Source organism: Lemur catta, chromosome 3 (assembly GCF_020740605.2).
Source record: "Lemur catta isolate mLemCat1 chromosome 3, mLemCat1.pri, whole genome shotgun sequence".
NCBI classification, from domain to species: Eukaryota; Metazoa; Chordata; class Mammalia; order Primates; family Lemuridae; genus Lemur; species Lemur catta.
The window spans coordinates 76,831,011-76,851,127 of NC_059130.1; the positions used below are offsets into that span (position 1 = coordinate 76,831,011).

Here is a 20,117-nt window from a genome sequence, read left to right on the forward strand (position 1 = left end):
CAAATAATTTCACATTTCTTAATGCTTTCTGGTAATTTTCTTCAATTTTATGTAAATCTCATCTCTCCAATTACGTTGGTCAGTGGATAAGAATTGTTTCTTTGTCTCTCTGCTCCTGTATAATTTTCTTGATTTGTCATGGTTTTAGCATTTTAAACACTTAAATTGCCCCTTTTGGCTGTGTCCTAAGGAGGTAAATTCTAAGTGCAGGGAGAGGACAGAGGAATCCTAGGGGAAAATGGGTTGTTGGAAGAATACTAAAAATGAAGAAAAGTACAGTTCTCACACTGATGTCCTTGGTTTTTTTGGAATCTAAATGCCCTATGTTGGTATTTCTAAGTGCAGTATAACTCTCCAAGTGATGAGGAGGACTACAGAAACTCCAGGAGATCAAATTTCAAATACTCCTCTCTTCCCTGGAGAAATCTGTTTTAGAACTAAGGCCAGAAAACTTTCCATTTCTCAAAGATCATTTTCTTTTCCATTTATTTATTTATTTAAAGAAATGCGTTCTTGCTCTGTTGCCCAGGCTAGAGTGTTGTGGCACAGTTACAGCTTACTGTAACCATGAACTCCTGGGCTCAAGCAATCCTTCCACCTGAGGCTCCCAAGTAGCTGGGACTACAAGCATGCACCATCACACCTAGCTAATTTTTTATTTTTATTTTCCTGTAGAGATGAGGGTCTTGCTATGTTGCCCAGGCTGGTCTCTAACTCCTGGACTCAAGCGATCCTCCCGTCTTGGCCTTCCAAAGTGTTGGGATTACAGGCACAAGCAATCACCCCAGCCCTCTTTTCCCTTTTTTGGCAATGAGAATAATGCATTTGATCATATTTCTCTTTTCTTTTTGACCAATAGGATACTCAAGCCAAATTTGTGGCCTATGCTAATGTCTGTGTGGAAAGCAGTAGCAAATAACTTTCCATTAGTCTTGACTTTTGGTGCTATGTTATAATTTCCTTAGTTCTGGATTTTTATTTTATTTTTTAAAATATATTTTATTAAATGTATTATAAACTGCTTTAGAATCTTTTGTATTAAGTCAGAGATTCAGTAAATGACAAATATAAAGATAGTATTATAGTTTCAACATCATTTTCATGGAATTGTTTGCAATTTGGAAGGCAGAAACTTCCGTGGCACAGAGACCTGTATTGTCTGAGAATCAATAAAGGATATCCCCTGACGGTACTGTCCCATTGAGGAGGTCACCTCCCACAAGAATAGGGATAAAGGAAAGGCCTGGCGGGTAGCTCTCACCTGTAATTCTAGTACTCTGGAAGGCCGAGGCCAGAGGATTGCTTGAGCTCAGGAGTTGGAGGTTGCAGTGAGCTATGATGATGCCACTGCACTTTGCCTGGGACAACAGAGTGAGACTCTGTCTTGGGAAAAAAAAAAAAAGAATAGGGCTAAAGAAAACAAATTAGCTCTGTATGTTGCCTATTGAAGATCTTGGATAGATGATTGATAACACTTAGGGTATGGAAGTATTAATGTGAAAACAAGAACTGAAATGTCAACAATTAGATCTGGATTAGAATATCTGTTTTCTCTAAATGATTCTCATGACTGTCTCTCTCCATCTCTTTCAGCTTCTCTTTCATTTTCCCCAGGTACCCTTTCTTCCTGGTCTTGTCCTCTCCCTCTTTCCATCCTAAAACCTTTGTATTTGATCACCAGCCTGTTTCCCTTGTACTTCATCCTCTCCCCTCTACCGCACACCACTTTGCCCCCACCTGCTTTCGGCTGTATCTGCCTCTGGGGCCTTTCTTCCTGATCACTGTAGACCGAGTGGTATATCCATGGGCCAGCTTACCTGTCCGTAGCTTCTGTGAGCAACAACTCCTGCTAACTAGCTACCTGAAAACTAGGAAAGGAAACACACCATTAAATACTAAACAGTAATTTGGAGAAAAAAACTAAAACATCACATTTGATTGGAATGCTGTGTGTTATATTCATATAGTTCGATGATACGAAGGAGAAATAAAAGCATGGCAGTAGCTAGCATAATGCTAGACAGCAGTAGCAGTAGAATCTCAGTTCTTGTGTGCTTCGTTTATTCATTAGTTCATTCGTGCATTCATTTATTCAGCCACCACTTGCCTGTGTTGACACTGGGCTTTTGATGTTAGAGCTTTGCAAGGCCTAGGACCTGATCTGGGAGTTCAGTGCTTGCTTGCTTTTTAGGCTGGAGAAAACTACCTACAATAGCACAACTTCACCTATACACAGAGGTTATATATTTACAAAGACAGTGTACACTGAATATTTACTTTATTTAAACAAGGGGTGTGTGTATATTTGCCATGACCATTTACATACTATATAATTTTCTAAAGACTGAGGCAGTGTGCTTCCATTTTAGCAAGCTTGGAAAGAAACATAGTCATTTGAATGTCTAATTACGATTTTTCAAATGGCGTTTTTGCTAGTAAAAAGGGCAAAAATCAAAACACTGGGCAAGATAGGAGCCTTGTCCACCTTCTTCTGCTCTGGGATTTTTGGGACCGTCTCCCAAATGCACTAATTTAAGCAAAACATAATTAACATTTTTTTCAATCTGCGTAATAAAACTTTTACTAATTGGAACAAATGAGAAAGAAGACTTGCCTGAACGAGTTGAAAGCTTGAACGGTAGAATACATGAAAGGGAATAGTGCACCTGGACATGGTAGCTCAGCAGAGACATCCCTATCATGTTGCCATTAGTAAGAATACACCATTCAGCTGTATTCATTTTGAGAGGGTCACCACCATGAAAATAAGGACTGGGAAAATTAGCCTTATATATGACTTAACACAGGTTTTATGTTTTAAAGATTTAATAGAATAATTTGTGATTCGTGCATGAAAGTTTTAACCTGAGCAGTACTGACTTGACTTCTCTTTACATTACTAATACTACTTAAAGATAAATGGATATTTCTAAAGTGTCTGAAGTGTTCTTTCCATTAAGGAGGTCAGTAGTCTACTTTGTCACTGTTCTTTTTCTTTACCAGTTTCATTTTTGGACAGATGGTGCAATGCTAAACACTTCTGAGTATATCTCAGGTTCCGAACTGGAAAAATCTGATTTAGAAGGATTCAGGCTAATGGGAATAGCAGAGTAAGGATCATAACTGTATTTCAGTCAACAAATACAATTGTGGTGTGAGCTGGGTCTTCCTAGCTTTTTTGTAGTTCTTACTACCTGGTAGTAAAGAGACGTGTGCATTTCACAAGTATATTTTATTTCACTTGGAGATAACTCCTGTGTCTTTTCAGGGGCTGAATCTGTAAAATTAGGGAGATCCTGGCAGGTCAGGGCTGGGAGCACACACATAACACATCTTATTTGTATGCTCTTGTACCTGAGAAACCTGAGGCTCAGAGAAGTGAAGAGATTTATTACCACAGAGCCTGTAATGGGTCCAGCACTTTTTTGAAATTCCACTTTGCTGTAGATGTGAGAAAAGGGCAGAGGTTCATTGTGCTAGAACAGTGTTATTCTTTACTTCAAAATCAAAATCAGAACCCAGCGTTTTCATTTCCTAATAGCTATTCCTTCTTACAAGGACATGGGAGGAATACATTGGTACATTTAGATAAAGGGTACGCATATCTGTCTTTACTCCTTAGAAACACCTCCACTCCCACTCCTGTGTCCTGATATTTTCACTTCACAGTTGGGGTTAGGCTACAGAAGCATCTGAACTGGTCTCCTCCTCCATCATCTTTATGAATATCTTATTTTCAGCATACAGTTTTACCAAGAGACCCAATTAGAAAGGCGTTACTGAAAAGTTTACAGTACTTTGGATCCACAAACATTCCTCTCCTTTGTATGTATTTCCTCACTGCATAGAGGGGCATCTACTGGAAAAAAAGTTTTGAGTATGTGCATTTGCAGGAGAGGAGTGGTAAAAGGAAAAAGAAAAATAAGTGCAAGGATGAAAGGTAGTAGTATACCTGCCTCCCCTTTTCCTTCAAAGCTTCACGAGCTAGTGTGGAGTAGTGGAAACAGTCCTTCCCTAGATATCTGGAGATCTGGGTTCAAGACCTGGCTTTTGCTGTTTACTTACTCTGTGAGTCATATCACTTCTCTGAGTCGATAGTCATGTATTCATTCACCATTTATTGAGCATTTATTGTCCGACACTGCAGGTACAGCAGAGAATAAAAGTGACGGCTGCCCCTGCCTTCTTGGTCCTAATGTTAAGATGATGATTGTGACTGAGAATGGAGGAGGAGCAGTGGAGGTGGTGAGAAATTGTTGGATATGGACATATTTTGAAGCTAAAGCTAATAGAATTGGTAAAGGTTTGGATGTGGGATGTGAGAAAAAGATGTGTGAAGACTGCTGAGGGTTTTGTTCAGACAGTATGGTGAATACTGGCATGTACTGAGATAGTGAATGCTGGGGAGGAGGGAGGAGTGTGGTGTTGTTGCAGGAATCCCCAGGTTTTTTGTACAGGTGACACTTTAGATGCCTACTAGAATTCCAAGCAGAGATGTCGAAGAGGTAGATATTTGAGATTGGAGTTCTAAGATACAAATTTGGACATTATCAGCATGTAAGTGGCATTGAAACCATGCAACTGAATGCGATCACTTCTGTAGTGAGTGTAGATGGAGAGAAGGTGAAGATCAAGGTCTGAGTCCTTGGACCACCAACATTTGGAGATTGGGAAGTCGGGGAGCTCGCTCCAGCCTCTGAAAATGAGGATGCTAGAACCTGACCTCGCTCCCTTGTAGGGATCGTGTAAGATACTACAAATGAACACACATTAAAATTACTTAGCGCTTAATTGCATGAATATAGGAAGGGGAAGTTATGTACAGAAATCACTTTTTTCACTTCATTTTTATTCTGAAAATCTGTTTTACTGGATTGGGTGAGGTATGTGCAAATTTAGTATATAGCAAAGGTTCCCAGTGTGTAGGTTATGTAACTTGAGAGGTAAAGGGGAGATGGGGAGGATGTTTGGGAAATTTTACAGAGGGCCTACCATACAATGTTTGCTTTCAGTGTGGTTATTTCTGTCTTTATTAATCCAAGAAAACATGTAGCAGTGTGATGCATGAGTTATCACTGTCAACAGGGTTCTCATACTCAAAAAATTTAACACTGATATTTGATACATGTAGAGATACACAGTTTCATAAAAAAATATGTGCACAAATATGAACTGGATACAGTTGGCATTGTCTGTTTGTGTGAACAGACATCTGCTTTGGTTTCCCAGATTGTAAGGAGCTGTTGGAACTTGCCATCGTCTTGCTCTCTGGCCCTTCCCTCCGTTGTCATCATCTTCACTCTGGGAATGAGGCAGGGTTTCCTGAGAAGTGGGCTCTGTTCTGGGAAGACCCTGTGGCCAGCTGCCAGTGTGTCGCATAACTCAACTGATCACGCGGCGGCAGCAGCAGCAGCGGGGAGAAGAGAAGACTTGCAAAAAGATCTGGGCAAAAGCAGGAAAATCAAGTGGATCAAAGGGAACAAAAACAAGAAGCCCAGACAAATAAAGGCAGAGAATCATTTGGGAGGGAGTTGTGGAAGGGAGCCTCTACTGCTCCCAAGGGCAACTTTTATTTTCTCTCTTCCCTTGGCTTATTTTCTTTGTGTCCACCTGCTGTTAGCAGAATTTCAAGGATTTTCCCCAGGTGTTTGGGTTATTGAGTAATAGGTAAATATAACTCTTGCTGGACATTACCTTCCAAAACACCTGCTCCCACCTAACATTGCAAAAATGCCCTCTTCTTCCCCAACTTTTATCAGTACCTTTTTAATCTGATGTGATTATACTGAAATCATAGATTTTTATCCTCATGCTGTGTGTATCCAATTTGCATGGGTCGGGGGTGGGGGGGGGAGAGGGAAAGAGAAAATATGACTATAAGTGAATGAATAAATAAATGAATGAATGCTTTTTCTGAAGGCTATGGTATATTAAGTCATCTACCCAGGAAAGAAGATCTTGTGATACTGATGTTCTCAGATAAATTTGTAGAATTTGAGAAATGAAAAAGTAGGTAGAGATCATTTGATTTAGACTTTTTTAGATAATATTTTCCATTAAAAAAGAAGTCCCTCAGTCAAATAATTTTTTGAAAGTTGATGACTCACTACACTTATTAACATATTAAAGGCTTGAGAGCTCTTGTTATTAAAAATATGATTTAACTTTGTTTAATGTTTCTTCAATCTTTTCACTATGGATATGGACCCACATTTTTCTTCTCTCCTTTTCAGAGGGATATGTGTATAGAACAGTTAATATCATTGTACGGAGTACAAGTTTCCAGAACATAGTTTGAGAATGCTAGCTTAATCCTTACATTTAAGTTGAGGTTGACATTTAACTTCTGTTGGTCTGTGTCCTCATTTGTAATATGAGTAGGTTGAATGAATTAATCATTAATGTCACTCTGGCTGTGACATTTTCTGGTTCTGATTCATGAATTAAACCAACATTTAAAAAGTTATATCTGTTTCTGTTTTAAAGAACCTTGTCTTTTTTGTTCCTTACGCTACCTACTGCATCTAGTACAGTGCCTGGCATGTAGTAATGTTTCGGTAAACATTATTGAAGAATACATACCTGTGATGTTCAGAGCCAGCTTGGCCTTGAGGCTGTTAGAGAAGAAGTGAACTTGTTTATGCCATCAAGGAACTTGTAGTCAAGTTGGTAACTTTCCCAGGAGCATTAGATGTGCCATGGAGAGAACCCAAATTAGATTTTGATTGCAGTGATCTGTAGGATGAATACACATTGGACATGACTTCCGACCCTGAGTTAGATATGTAGATTAGAACATGAGTGGGTTGTGTTAACATAGCTTTTATGACAAGAAGTGTCTTTCAGAGTTACAGTCACAGCAGCTACCACATAGTCTTTTTATCCCTGGCTAGGATTTTATGATGCTAACAGCATTAGGAGATAGGGCTAGTATTTTTCCCATTTTATAGATAAAGGAGCTGAGGCTCAGAGATTTAGGGGCATGTCTACGTTGCCGTAACTCCTGAGTGAAAAGCCAGAATTAGGACCCAAGGATATGATTCTAAACCTTGTGTACTTAACTACTAGGTCATCAAAAGGAATGAAGCACTAGTACGTGCTATCACGTGGGTAACCTTGAAGACATTCAAGATGAGGTGAAAGAAGCAGACACAGAAGGCTGCATATTATATGATTGCATTTATATGAAATGTCTAAAATAGGCAAATAGATTAATGGTTGCTGGGGGGTGTGGTAGGGAAGAATGGAGAGTGACTGATAATGGATGTGGGGTTGCTTTTTGGGGTAATGAAAATGTTCTGGAATTAGATAGCGGTGATGGTTGCACAACTTTGTGATTACACCAAAAGCCACTGGATTGTACACTTTAAGAAATAAGTAAAAATTTAAACACCATTATAAGGCAGCATAAGAGAAATACTGTTTAAACTGTGTCTAAGTTTTGGTTCCAATTTATCAATAATTCTTCTGTAATGGAAACCAACATTTGGTCCATACCTACCATGAACTTGAGTTTTTTTTTTCACCTGCTGGCTGAATTGAATTGACCGTAACTGGTATATCATATCTGCATAGATTAGGGGAGTACTTCTGGAGGGAGATGGGCATGGTTAGGGAAAGCACCCTAGAAAAGGAAATGTTTAGGCATTTGTTCCTTCCACAGGCATTTATTGACTATCTGTTGTGCCCCAGCACTGTTGTTTGGTGCTGTATATGCCCACATAACAGCTACAGCTCCTGCCCTCAGGGAGCCCAAAGATATAACTCCACAGGCAATTACAAAGCAGGATTATAAGTGCTGCTCCAAAGGTAAGCACAGGGCGGTCTGGATGCCTTGACTTGGCAGATGGGACAGTTGGGGAAACCTTGATGGAGGAGATGATTCCTGAGCTGTGAGCTGAAGGATGAATGGGAACAGCGGTGCTTTGGGGAACAAAGTTGTGCTGGATTACAGGAACTGCAAATAACTCAGGATGTTAGGAGTCCAGGGTATGAATGGTGGTGAGCCACGAGAGGCTGATCACAAGTAACCTTGTAAGCCATCTTTCCCAAGACAGTGAGAGTAGGAACTAAAAGAGTTCAAGCGTTAAGATTTTCAGATTTGTGGTTTAGAAGCAGAACTGGCTGCATTGTGGAGACTGAGAAGGAAGAAGGCAAGAACTTATCAGAAGGTTGTTGCTGTAATCTGGGGAAGAAGTGGGTGGAGCTAAGAGAAAGATTAGGGCTTGCTCCTCAGGTGGATGTGTCAGCAGTGTGTATGACTCCAAGACCTCTGTCTACCGCACCATCGTCTCTTCATTCATTCTGACCCCGGCTGCCTTCTAGGTCTTGTCTCCTACCTCTCTTCATGGAATGCTTATTGTCCCTAGAACATGCTTGGCAATGTTCTGCCTGCTACCTTTGCTTGCACCTTTATCTTCACCTGGAATGGATCTCACCTCTCCTCTTTACCTGCCCAGATCTCTCATTTGCAAATCCTTTAGAATCATTTGTGCTAGAATGATCTTTCTCCTCTGAAGTCATAGCACTTAATATCTCTGCCACTCATTGGCACGTAATTACGTTTTACCTTGTCCCATCTCGTAATTGGTTTGGGCTGCTAGTAACTCTTGAACTGTTGCAGCCGGTAGAGTGATAGATATATCCATATGGTAGCTTAAATAGTGGACTAGGAATTAACTCTCTTGAACCCCTACTCCCAGCCCTGACTTCTTGTATAACTGGAGAAATTACCTTTTCCTCCTCTTTAGAGAAGTAACACATATTTGTTGCAGAGCACACAGAAAATCTTAAAAAGTATGCAAAATGAAGTAACCACTAATTTCACAAGCACCTTGCGATAATCACTGTTAATACAGGTAATTTATTCTTGCGGTATCTTTCTTGCCCTCTATTTTTCCCCACTCTTCTTAGGATTATGTGTGTGCCTATGCATCATAGCTAGGATCATCCTATACATGCTATTTTGTAACCTTTTTCCCTTAATGTATTGTAGGGTTGTTGCATCAAAACGGAGATTTTAAGGTCCAGCTTGGCATGTGGGGCTACATTGTCCTCCAGGAAGGTTGTACAGGTTGAGTATCCCTTATCTGAAATGCTTGGGATCAGAAGTATTTTGGATTTTTTTTGGATTTTAGACTATGTGAATTATGCTTACTGGTTAAACATCTCAAATCCAAAAATCTAAACTCCAAAATGCTCCAAAATATGAAACTTTTTGAGTGCTGACATATTGTTCGAAGGAAATGCTCACTGGAGGATTTTGGACTTTGAGATTTAGGATGCTCAACCTGTCCCGGAAACTGAACAGTGACTATCTCTGGGAAGGAGAGAGGGAATGTCTGCTTTTCAGTGATATCTTTCTACAGTGTTGAATGTATATATTTATTGTAATCCTAAATAACTTTTATGGTTTGAAGGTGACAGTAATTTATACTTCTGCCTAATCCAGGCTTGTATTTACATTTAAAAACAACTACAACACCAGCTTTACTGACTAGATAGGTAAAAATGGCATGCTAGTATTTTAATGCAGGGAAAGTTTACCTTTTCACTGTGATCATTTGTTGTTTTTTCTTTATTTCCATTTCCTTTGTCTCCTAATGACTTGGATTTGAGTTCTATTTAATAAATACCTGTGATCTTTCACAAGTGACTTAGTATTTCTAAGCCTTAGTTTGCTTGTGAGTAAAATAAGAGGAATGATACTTCACATTTTTGTGAGGATTGAGATCATGTATTAAAAGTACTTTGTAAAATGTAAAAAAGTATAAAATTATATTGATTTTTGTGTTAGTCAATGGTCGTGAACAGTTAAGCTGACTTTGCTCTTTTAGTATTCATTTGGAGAAAGGCTAAAAAGGCAGAAGTGCCTTTATTAATATTTATTTTGGTGCAATGTGGGAGCCATGAGATTTGGCATATAAGGACCTGGATGTGTGCCACGTTTCTGCTCCTATTTGCTGTGTATACCGCTGGAATGCACGGGACAAGCAGTTTTGGCCGGGATCAGACATGTTCAGGGAATACCTGGCTGGACATAGAGAGCTCAGTGAGCTGATAAAACATTCATGTAAGCTCGAGGAGATTGTCTGCTAACTGGGAAGTAGTACAAGGGAACTTTTAAATGCAAATTCCACTAACAGAGTTTCCCCCACGCCCTCATTCTATACCTCACAGTCTTGTAAAATGAAAATTGGTCAAAATCATGATTCCAGGGACTCAGAAGGTCTGATATGATTTTCTCAACCATCAAGGGCAGATAAAATTCTATTCAACATGATTTTTGTGCATTCTGCCACATTCATTCGGTACCTTATGTCTATCAATTGTCCAGAATGCTGAATTCTGGATAACAGGGAAGCAGGGCTGTGTAAACAACTCTACTGAGTAATATATGGCCTCCTGGCCTCTGATTTCTGCTTTCCTTTTTATCCAAGGACAAGATGTTACAGAAATAATTCAGAGTGGCTCCCAAGGGCAGCCCCATGGACTCCTCCCTCTGACTGCACCGCGGAGGAGGATGAATCACCAGCAGCAGAATGTCCATTCCCCCAGTGCTGTTAGTAAATGTCCCCACCAGACTCTTCAACCAGGAGGACAACAGCTTTGGGAAATTTCCTTCTGACTCATTCCCATCATGATTCGCAGAAGAAAACCTTTAGCTTCTCATTTTATTTTTTCAAAGAAAGGAGTTTCTTCTTTGTGTGAGTGTGTATGTGAGTGTGTGTGTGTTTGTGTGAATAGACAGGTGGGGTGAAAGTGTGGATCCCCCAAACGAATATTCAGATTAGGTCTTACCAGTAGCAATATTTGAGTGATTTGCTTGGCTAACTTTTATTGTCTTGTCTCAGTGTTCAGTGCCAAATAGCCATCAAGGACTAGATGATTCGTTAAAAATATTTAAAAAGGAGGATATTATTTTCACAGGTGAATGCCAAGTGTCCTCTGCCCGTCTTTCCCCATTATCTCCTGTGTTGGAGAACCCGAACCCCATGTAGCACACATTCCCAGACAGGGGGCCTTCTTGTGTTGAGGGATTCCTGTGAGTCGGTTTGAGTTCTCCTTGGGAGTTGTGTCTCCTCAAGGAAAGTCCGGACTCCGAAGTGGGGCATTTGTGGTCCCCGTAGCCTGGCCCCAGCTTTCTTCCTTACCTCATCTCCTTCTGTTCTATGCAGACCTTCTGTTCATTCTCCCTGCAAGTGTTTTACACTCCCGTTTTCCTTTTGCTTTCTTCACGTTTCTGTTATGTGGAATGTTCCTTTCCGTCAGCTCCTGTTCTCGTCCTATTTGCATCCTCCTCTCGCTGTGGGCCTAGGCCAAGTGCCACCCTCCTCCACAGGGGTGACAGTATTGCGGGCCCGCCGTGGGCCACTTGTTCTGCTATATCTCTGTATATATTTTTCCCCCCAGAGTTTAAACAATCCTGTAAAGTAATTACCATTATCCTTATTTGCAAATGAGAAAACAATCACTGAAAGTTGAAAGGTTTTTGAACCCAGCTACGAAGTTTGGCCTGAATGTTTAACCACCACCATGCTGGTTTTCCCTGAGGTCTTCTGCATCAGACTAACCACACCAGCCCGAAGCCCACACTTTCTCTGGACATTGTCTTTTGCCTGGTCAGGTGTGTCCTGTGCTTGGCAGTCAGTCATGTATTACTATCATGTCATGTTCTTGAGTGACTGACTCTCCTTTGATCATCTTTTTCTGTGTTCTTTTCTTCTCACTGAGCTATGCCTCGCAGGCTTTACATGTTGAGTTTTGGTGTGTTTTACTTATTTAATGATGTCCAAGAGCAAGTGATGATTCCTCCTAGTAGTTATATTTAGCCCAATTAGTCATTTACAGCCTACCGTAATATTTACCCCCTACTAATTGCTAAGTAGTCTTAGCAAATTATCCTCCCATCCTCTCTACACTTTTATGCCCTAGAAAGGAGAGACAAAAGAAGCTCCATGGTTGAAGTCTGTACTGTACCACCTCTCCCCAAAAAACAATAGAAAAACTAAGAGGAATGAAAGATCAGGCATTGCCACTAAATAGTTTGGTGCAATGAAGTGGATGCCAGCTTGGCTAAATTCAAATGTTGTCTGTTAGATGACAGGTATATGATAAAAGAATTATGGATGTTGACATGCTTTGGACCTTGGAACCTCACTTCAAGGGTGCAAAAAGTGTCTCATTGAGGTTCTGCCTTCTTACATGCAGAGTGGAAAGTGAGCATTTTTCTTGAGAAAGGATAACTGCATCTGATCACCTTTCCAGTTCATTGGTAGATAAATATATTAATAACTGAAGACTCCTAACCTTCTCCAAGACTTGAATAGCTTTCCAGCCTTCCCTAAGTTCCCACTGATGGTCATGCACTGAACTCCTCTCCTCATTCACAATGGTTATTGCTGTGAAATACACTGAAAATTTTGTACAGATGCAAAGTACAAAGAATGGGTTTTGAATTCTCTAGGTTCTGTGAAGCATCACTAGATGTGATCACAAAGTTAGAAACCAGGGACTGTGGGAATAAATCATGGGTAAGAATAGTGGTTATTAGCAGAATTTAAAAATGGATTTTCCATGCTTTGCGGGGATAGTTTCTACATTTTCTAGATCTATGTGGCACCATTCTGTGGATCTAGGAGGTAACCAACTGGGGAGCTTTCTGGGAGGAAAAACTGTGCTGTGAAGACTGAGTGTGGCATTGTATAGTGGATCTTACTTGGCTGTTTGTGTTGAAACGTCACAGGCTACATGTTGGTGAAAGAAAGAAATGATATTCTAGAAATCAAAGGAATTCCAGATGAAATATACCTCACTGTTTCATGTTTAGCTGGGGAAGGTACACACATTGAATAAAAGCAAGGAATATAGCTGGATGCGGTGGCTCATGCCTGTAATCTTAGCAGTCTGGGAGGCTGAGGGAGGAGGATCGCTTGAGCTCAGGAGTTTTGAGACCAGACTGAGCAAGAGTGAGACCTCCATATCCACCAAAAATAGAAAAAATTAGCCGGACGCAGTGGTGCATGCTTGTAGTCCCAGCTAATCAGGAGGCTGAGGCAGGAGGATCGCTTCAGCCCAGGAGTTTGAGGTTGCAGTGTGCTATGATGATGCTACTGCAGTCTACCCTGGGTAAAACAGAGACCCAGTCTCAAAAAACAAACAAACAACAACAACAACAAAAAACCACAAAAAAAAACAACTAGGGAATACAAGGTAAATTTTATTATTATCATGATATTATTTAAGCCCCTTATTAACAGGTGCTTGCAGTTTGTTGACTTTTTTGAAAAAATCAATTTGTAAACTTTTAATTCAAACTAAAAATGAAGTTCTTAAAAATCTCAACTTGGCAGATAGGAAACAATTTAAAAACTTTTAAAGGTGTATTGAGAAAAACTAGGCTTTTTAAAAAAAAATATGTTATTACCAAAAAAGATGTCTTTAGGTAAAAAGAAACTCCATGCTGCATAGATAATGCAGATCTAGCTATCTGGTCACTGGGCAAAAAGCAAGCACTTAAGGTCTTCAGCTCCAATCTTTTGTTCATTTCTTACAGAATTTCATATTCATGTCTTCTTGTTGGGTGACTGCACTGGGACAATGGTAAAGATGGTAAGCCGGCATTTACTCAGAGGAAGTGGGTAAATGTGTGGTAGACACACAAGTAAATTAGTAAAATTTAGTAAGGGACAGGAGAATTTGGGATTATTTCCTGCACATTCCTTTAAATAATGGTTATCTTCAAGCTTTGTCAGATGGCATAGTGGCAAGAGATTCTATGTCTTTGCATTATGACATTTTGGAAATACAAATTATTAGCTGTGTTAGGGTGTAGCATAATGTGGTTTTGAACATTTGTAAGTTTTGTTTCTGTTTTTTTTTTTAATTTAAAAGTTTTTAAAAGCCTTGTATGTACTCACAGAAAAATTGATTTCCTAATGGGCGTGAGCTTTTTATTTTAGCATACGAGATTTAGAGCAATCATCACAACCACCCTGTAGAGTAGATACTTTTATTATTCCTATTTTTCAGAGGAAACAAACCCAGAAAGGTTAAGAAACTTGCCTAAGGTCACACAGACAGTAAGTGTTAGAGCTGGGATCTGGACCCAGGTTAGGGTGACTCCAGGACCAGCTTCTTACTGCTTCTGTAAGGAACTTTAGAGGTCATCTAATACTTTTTCATTATGCAGAATTTGAGCTCGCAGAACTTAAGACGCTTGCTCAAGACCAGGCAGGTCCTAGCAGAGCTGGTTTGGAACCTGGGCCTCTTTCTGGTTGGCGATTTGTCTTCCTGCCTGCAGGAAGAAGCTGGCCCACAAAGTCTGTCCTCCATCAGACCCTGCCACACCTTTCTATGCCATCTACCTGTTCCTCTCCTGATCTGCATCCTCTTTCCTGCACATCCATCCTCATGATTTTCTTTCCTTCTGACCCTTTCCTGGAACAGCTGCACCCTTCCGGTCTGTCTTTTTCAATCTTCAACGGTTCTCAAAACCAGGCACAGATCCCCTAATCACTCCCCCACCCAGAGCATTCTTACTGTCTCTCAGGGTTCTCTCTACCCCCTCTTCCCTGAGACTCCCCATGTCTGCATTAGTCTTACCAGCTGTCAATACACTGTACGGCTTTGGTGTGTTCAGATTTATTTGTGCTACTTCTTTGGATTTCCCCAAAGCCCTGCACCGTGCCCCAGGTGGGGTGGTAAATGGAAAGGGCATTGAGGCTGGAGGCCGAGAAACGTGTTTGAGACCTAGTCTTGCCACTCACTGGCCGGTTGACCGTGAGAACCTCCGAGCTGAGTTTTCTCATCTGTGAAGAGGCTGTGAGGCTTGAATGTGGTTATAGACGTGAAAGCATTTTTTTTAAGCCATAAGTACTGTATAAATGCAAAGCTTTATTGCAGTGGCACAAATGTTTCGTAAGTATTTTTGAAATGAATGATTAGAAGGCAACATGCTGTAAAGACAGGCCATTCTCCCCACCGCCCATGTTGTGAGTGTCCATTTCTGCCACTGTGTTTTAACCCCCCAGGGTAAGGATGTGGATGTCTTCACTAAATCCTCTAGTCTGTGCTGTTTCATAACATTATAGATGTATTAGTGATCATTAGTTTAAAAGAAGAAAAAGTTAAAAAAAATGAGCAGAGTAACTTGGTACCATGTGGCTTTTAGAAAGACACTTACTGACTTAAATTAAGCAAAGTATTGTGTTTACTTTGATCAGAAGCTGTCTCTCAAGAAAGCAGGCTCACTGGGAGCCGTGCAAAGCCCTGAATCATTGAGTTGGCATTGATTGTTTGATCATCCCTAGTTTATTGTAAATGAAGCAGCACTTACGGTTCTGGGGTATTCCTGGAATTGCTGCTATAGTTAGAAATGAGTTATTCTGTGTGGCAGGAGTGGCATATAGAAAAGCCATAATTCTGACTTGCTGACTGGAAAAAATGGCAGATTTTATATTTACATGATGTCGTCCCTTTGGCTGGAATCCATCAGCTTTATAGTATCTTGTGATGCTTTCATCACAAGAACTGTGATTCCAGGGCTTGGCAGAGCAGTGGGGGCCTGGGAGCAATGGATGCAAGTCATTTTCATGGCTCTGTGGGTGTGAAGCCACTGATGGTGTGGCTGGAAAAAAGATAGTTTCCCTGCTGGCTGTGTGTGTCAACCTTCAAGGAGGTAACGTGTCTATGTGGGGTGGGCCTGTGCCACGTGCCAGCAGACTTTCCCTGCCATACCTGCAGTGGTGGTGCTAGAGCAACGTGCTAGCTGTGGGCTGGACGCAGGCAAAGCAAGGGCATTTGGTGGTCTTTTTAGTGACAGTTCTTTCAGCCTTGGAACAGAGGGTTTACTGCAGTGGAACAAGATCAGTCTCCTAGGTAGATGTTAGACTGTGAAAATACTAAAAAGCCAGAGAAACAGTGGTGTTGGTAATGGGAACATTTTAGAGCAATTCTTCCCCCTGTGGACAGAGCAAGGTCCTTGGAATCAGAGTCACGTGTTTGACTCCTGGCACTCTCACTGATTAGCCTAAAACCTCTCATGCTTTTTATGAGAAGTAAGTACATGCCTAACTCCATGCATAAAATGTTGGAGATACTTAGTACATATTGGGTTTTTTTTCCTCCTTGACTGGAACTGTATTCCATTGAGCTGTAATCAATTTAGCAGAAATTATGGTCAAAATATGAGTGCTTACTGCATGCTAAACTCTGTGAGGCACTTTATATGCATTAACTCATTTAACTCTTAAAAGCCCTGTGAGATAAATGCTATTTTAATCTCCGCACTTACACCAAGAACACTGAGAGTTAGGAATATTAAATAACTTGCCTAAGATTACAGCAGTCAGTAGGTGGAGAAGCCAGGATTCAAACCCAGCTCAGTCTGATGCCAGCCCATGCTCTTAACTGCTCTGCTGTGTCATCTGAGCTTTATGAAATGGGGCTTTGATTTATAACCAGGCTTTTGCTCGGAATCCCTATTTATTCTTTGCTCTTCTAAGCAGGTTCATAGCCCACTTTAAGTCCTTTGCCATGAAGACTATGTTATATTGCTTCAACACCTAACACCTTTCTGAACACTTTCACCCTCTGTAGCCTCCTTTAAAAAGGCATTGTAAGTGCTCGCTGAAGACCTCTTGAAAGATTTTTTTTTTTTTTTTTTTTTTAAGAGACAGGGTCTCACTGTGTTGCCCCAGCTGGACTCGAGCTCCTGGGCTCAAGTGATCCTCCTGCCCCAGCTTCCCGTGGAAAGATCTTTTTGATTCTTTAAGCAGGGTGTTCCCTCTTGGCTAGTGGGTAGAGAAATAGGTTCAGATATTAAAATCACTTGCTCATAGTTGCACTTGTTAGTTAGTGAGAACTTATACATCCTGGATCACAATGCATAATGTTGCTGTGCACTTTATTACCTTCATCTTTCATTTAACAGCTATTATGTAACTTATTGATCACCTACTATGTGCTGAGGATAAAGCACTAATAAACAAAAGAGACAAAATCCCTCTCCTTTCATAGCTTACATTGTTGTATTAGCTTTCTTCACCAACTTAGGATTGGGACCTGCTGGAATAGTTTAAGATCTTTAGTCTTAAAATTTTTTTACGGTATTAAGCAGATGATTTCATGGCATTTTCTAAATTGCATGTTTTTCTTTTTTCTTTTCAGTTTTCCTGAGTGTACACCTTAATATATCACCATTTTATTTGTATTTCCACTTCACAAATCACAGGTTTTGATTCCTTTAAGTCATACATAAAATAACTCGTAGGTGTGGTGGTTTCTTTAGTGAAAATAATCATATACCCACAATATTTTATTTTGATTCTTACTCATTTCAGCTGTCACCTACTCTGTTTTTGCCGTTGTAAGTCCAGTGGTAGTAGCCCTTGACAAAAGCAGTAACATTCTGATGAACATATTTATGAACATTAAAATGGTCTGTTTTTGTTTTTTGGTCCACTATCCGAAATTTAATTGTGTATTCTTCCCTTGCACAGATACCAGTATTTCAAAAGATGTCCTTGAAAATTTAAGAGCGTTTCAGTCTCTTTAGACAGAGATTTCAGGAATTTTGCATCTTGGATAATATTTGTTATATTTTATCTATTGCAATGAGGCTTTGTTCTGACTAAACAGAACTGTGTTTTGTTTCTTTTACTTTTCCCTCATTCAGAAAGTATCAGATATACTTGTCTGTTGCATAAGAATGTGATAAACTAAAGAAACTTAAGTAATCTATAAAATTTCCCTGATTTTTTTTTTCTTGTAAAGCAGCATCTACAAAATTGAGCCACAAAAGTAATTGTCTATCACCCAAAGAAAGGTGTTTTCTTTCAAATCCTTGAACATTTTATAGATAAATTAGGGTGGAAAAACACACTGCTATCACCAAAAAGCTTTTGATTACTCATCTTTATCCTTCCCATTTTCAAAGCGTCTTTATATTCATTTGAGTTGGAAATTGAGTCCAGCAAATCATATTCTTTTTAAAGGATGTTTTGTAATTTCTACTCGTCAGTTTTTCTAGCATTGAAGATTTTCCGTTTGTATCTTGTAGTAGGAAACTTGATTTCTTGGAATTATCCAAAGTGTTTATAAAACTGATCTTGCTCCTTTTCTACCTGCTCTAAAAATAATCAGCTAGATCACATTGTCTGGTTTATTTTGGGAGAAATGTTATTTGGATGAAGCCATTACATAGACTCTGTAGCACTAAAAAACACTTGTTATTCTGAATGAGGACAGTAGTCATTTCATGTAAAGTGGACCAGCAGTCCTAGATTCAAAGTGCTTAGAACAGTGCCTACCATGTCTTTTAAGTGCTACGTGGGTGTTTTTTGTTTTTATAATTAGAATGTCAATTCCCTGAGAGTAGAGGTTTTGTTGTTATTGAATCAGCATACAAAAACATCATAGTAAGTACATACTGTCTAGAAATTCTGTTGCTAATATTGTTTTCTCGAATAGTTTAATCTCTAGGCTAAGCATCACAAATCTGTATCATCCTATTGTCCTGTCCAGCAATACTGGAGGTCAGTTTGAAGATTAGGTACAATGTGATTTCAATAAAGTGTTGCTTGAAGTAGAGAAATAATATTAGGAAAATGAAACTCTCCTTGATTACAGATTTTCATAGAATCCTAGGTCTAGAAGAATCTTAGTGATTTTAGTCTGACTCTTGAATCTTACATGAGGACAGGAGAAACTCCATGACTCCTAAGTTCAAGGAGCACATGGTCTGAAGGTGCATGTTAAAAAACTTTGTAAGTTCTAAAAAGGTTTATATGGTAGCCTGTCTGAAAGGAGCCTGGGGCTGGTGGGACTTACAGGTCTTCTCCTGCCCTAGAAGACTGAGTCTGTGTCCCCTTCCTGGCTTGAGACAAGTCCTCTGGTCTGTTTTCACTCTTCCTTGGCAGCAGCAGATGATAGTGTGCTGCAGGGAAACCTGGGGTAGAAAGGCTCCGACATGCTGTTAGCAAGTCCTGCCAATGAATTCACTAGTGCTGTGCTGTGCCCAGGTGTAAAAAGGAGTATTATAGAGGGTTTCCCTGTTTATGCAGCTGGGGAGACCAGGCTAGCTCCGTCCTTTGACAGGGCCTTTATGGCACATGCTGATCCTTTTGCCAAGGCCTTCTCCCTTCTGGCTTCCGGACTGGCCTCTCTGGACGTTCATGATGTCTTAGCTCAATGTACTTTCCCTCCTGTGCCCCAGACGAGACCACATTCCCACTGCTGTACGGTCTCTGTTTTTCCTTCAGAGCATTTTAGCTCTTTGTAATGACCTTTTTCCGCACATCTTTTTTGATCCCATTGTTCCTATAGACTGTAAGCTCCGTGTGGGCAGGGACCATATTGCTCTTCGTGGTGGTCTCCTGATCTAGGTTAGTTTCTTGCATGGAGAACTGCTGAAAAATACTTGTTTTTGATATAAATTTGGGGGTACAAGTGTAATTTTGTTGCATGCTTGTGTGGGTAGCGATGAAGCTCCTGAATGTAGCATTTGAAGCCCTGTCCTGAGCTGAAGCAAGATATGAGCATGTAGCTAGTTTCTAATTGCTGTTTTGATGCAGGGCAGGGTGTCTTTTCACATAATTAAAACAATTGATTATATTAATTTTTAAAAAGCTGAAAGTGTAATGATTTATTCTCCAAATCTTGTTAAAATTGTCCCCCCATCGTCGCTTCTGCCTGTCTCACTCACTGCAGAAAGCCTTCCCAAACTAGTCCTTGCCAGCCTTGGTTACTAGCGCTATCAGGAGGCCCAGAGGATGACGTTGTGACACTCTCACTCGGTCTAGGTTGCTTTTGCATTTCATTTGTGCTGTCTCCCACCTTTGCTAGTCAGGCTCTGTGGGATGCTGGCCTCGAAGCCTCAGAGGTAACCCATCTCTCATCTTCCTCCCCCTCCTCACCGTCCCCCACTGCCATGGAATGCCTGGGACTATGCTCTTCCTAAACTGGATTCTGATACAACAATGTTGAACGACCAGACAGAAAACTGAGGCAGTAATCACTGTTAACTTGGAAACCAATTTTGAACCACTAAGGTTGTAGCTTCTTACTTGCAAAAATAATTTGATTCTACCGTTAAAAAAAGCATTTGTGAGAAGCAA

The 20,117-nt window shown here is 40.2% G+C and overlaps 1 protein-coding gene across 1 annotated transcript in view; it reads left to right on the top strand.

Annotated features, from left to right (window-relative positions):
- Positions 1–20,117, top strand: part of JAK1 (Janus kinase 1) — a 119,610-nt gene that overhangs the window by 47,809 nt on the left and 51,684 nt on the right. The gene's annotated exons all lie outside the window — the stretch shown is intronic.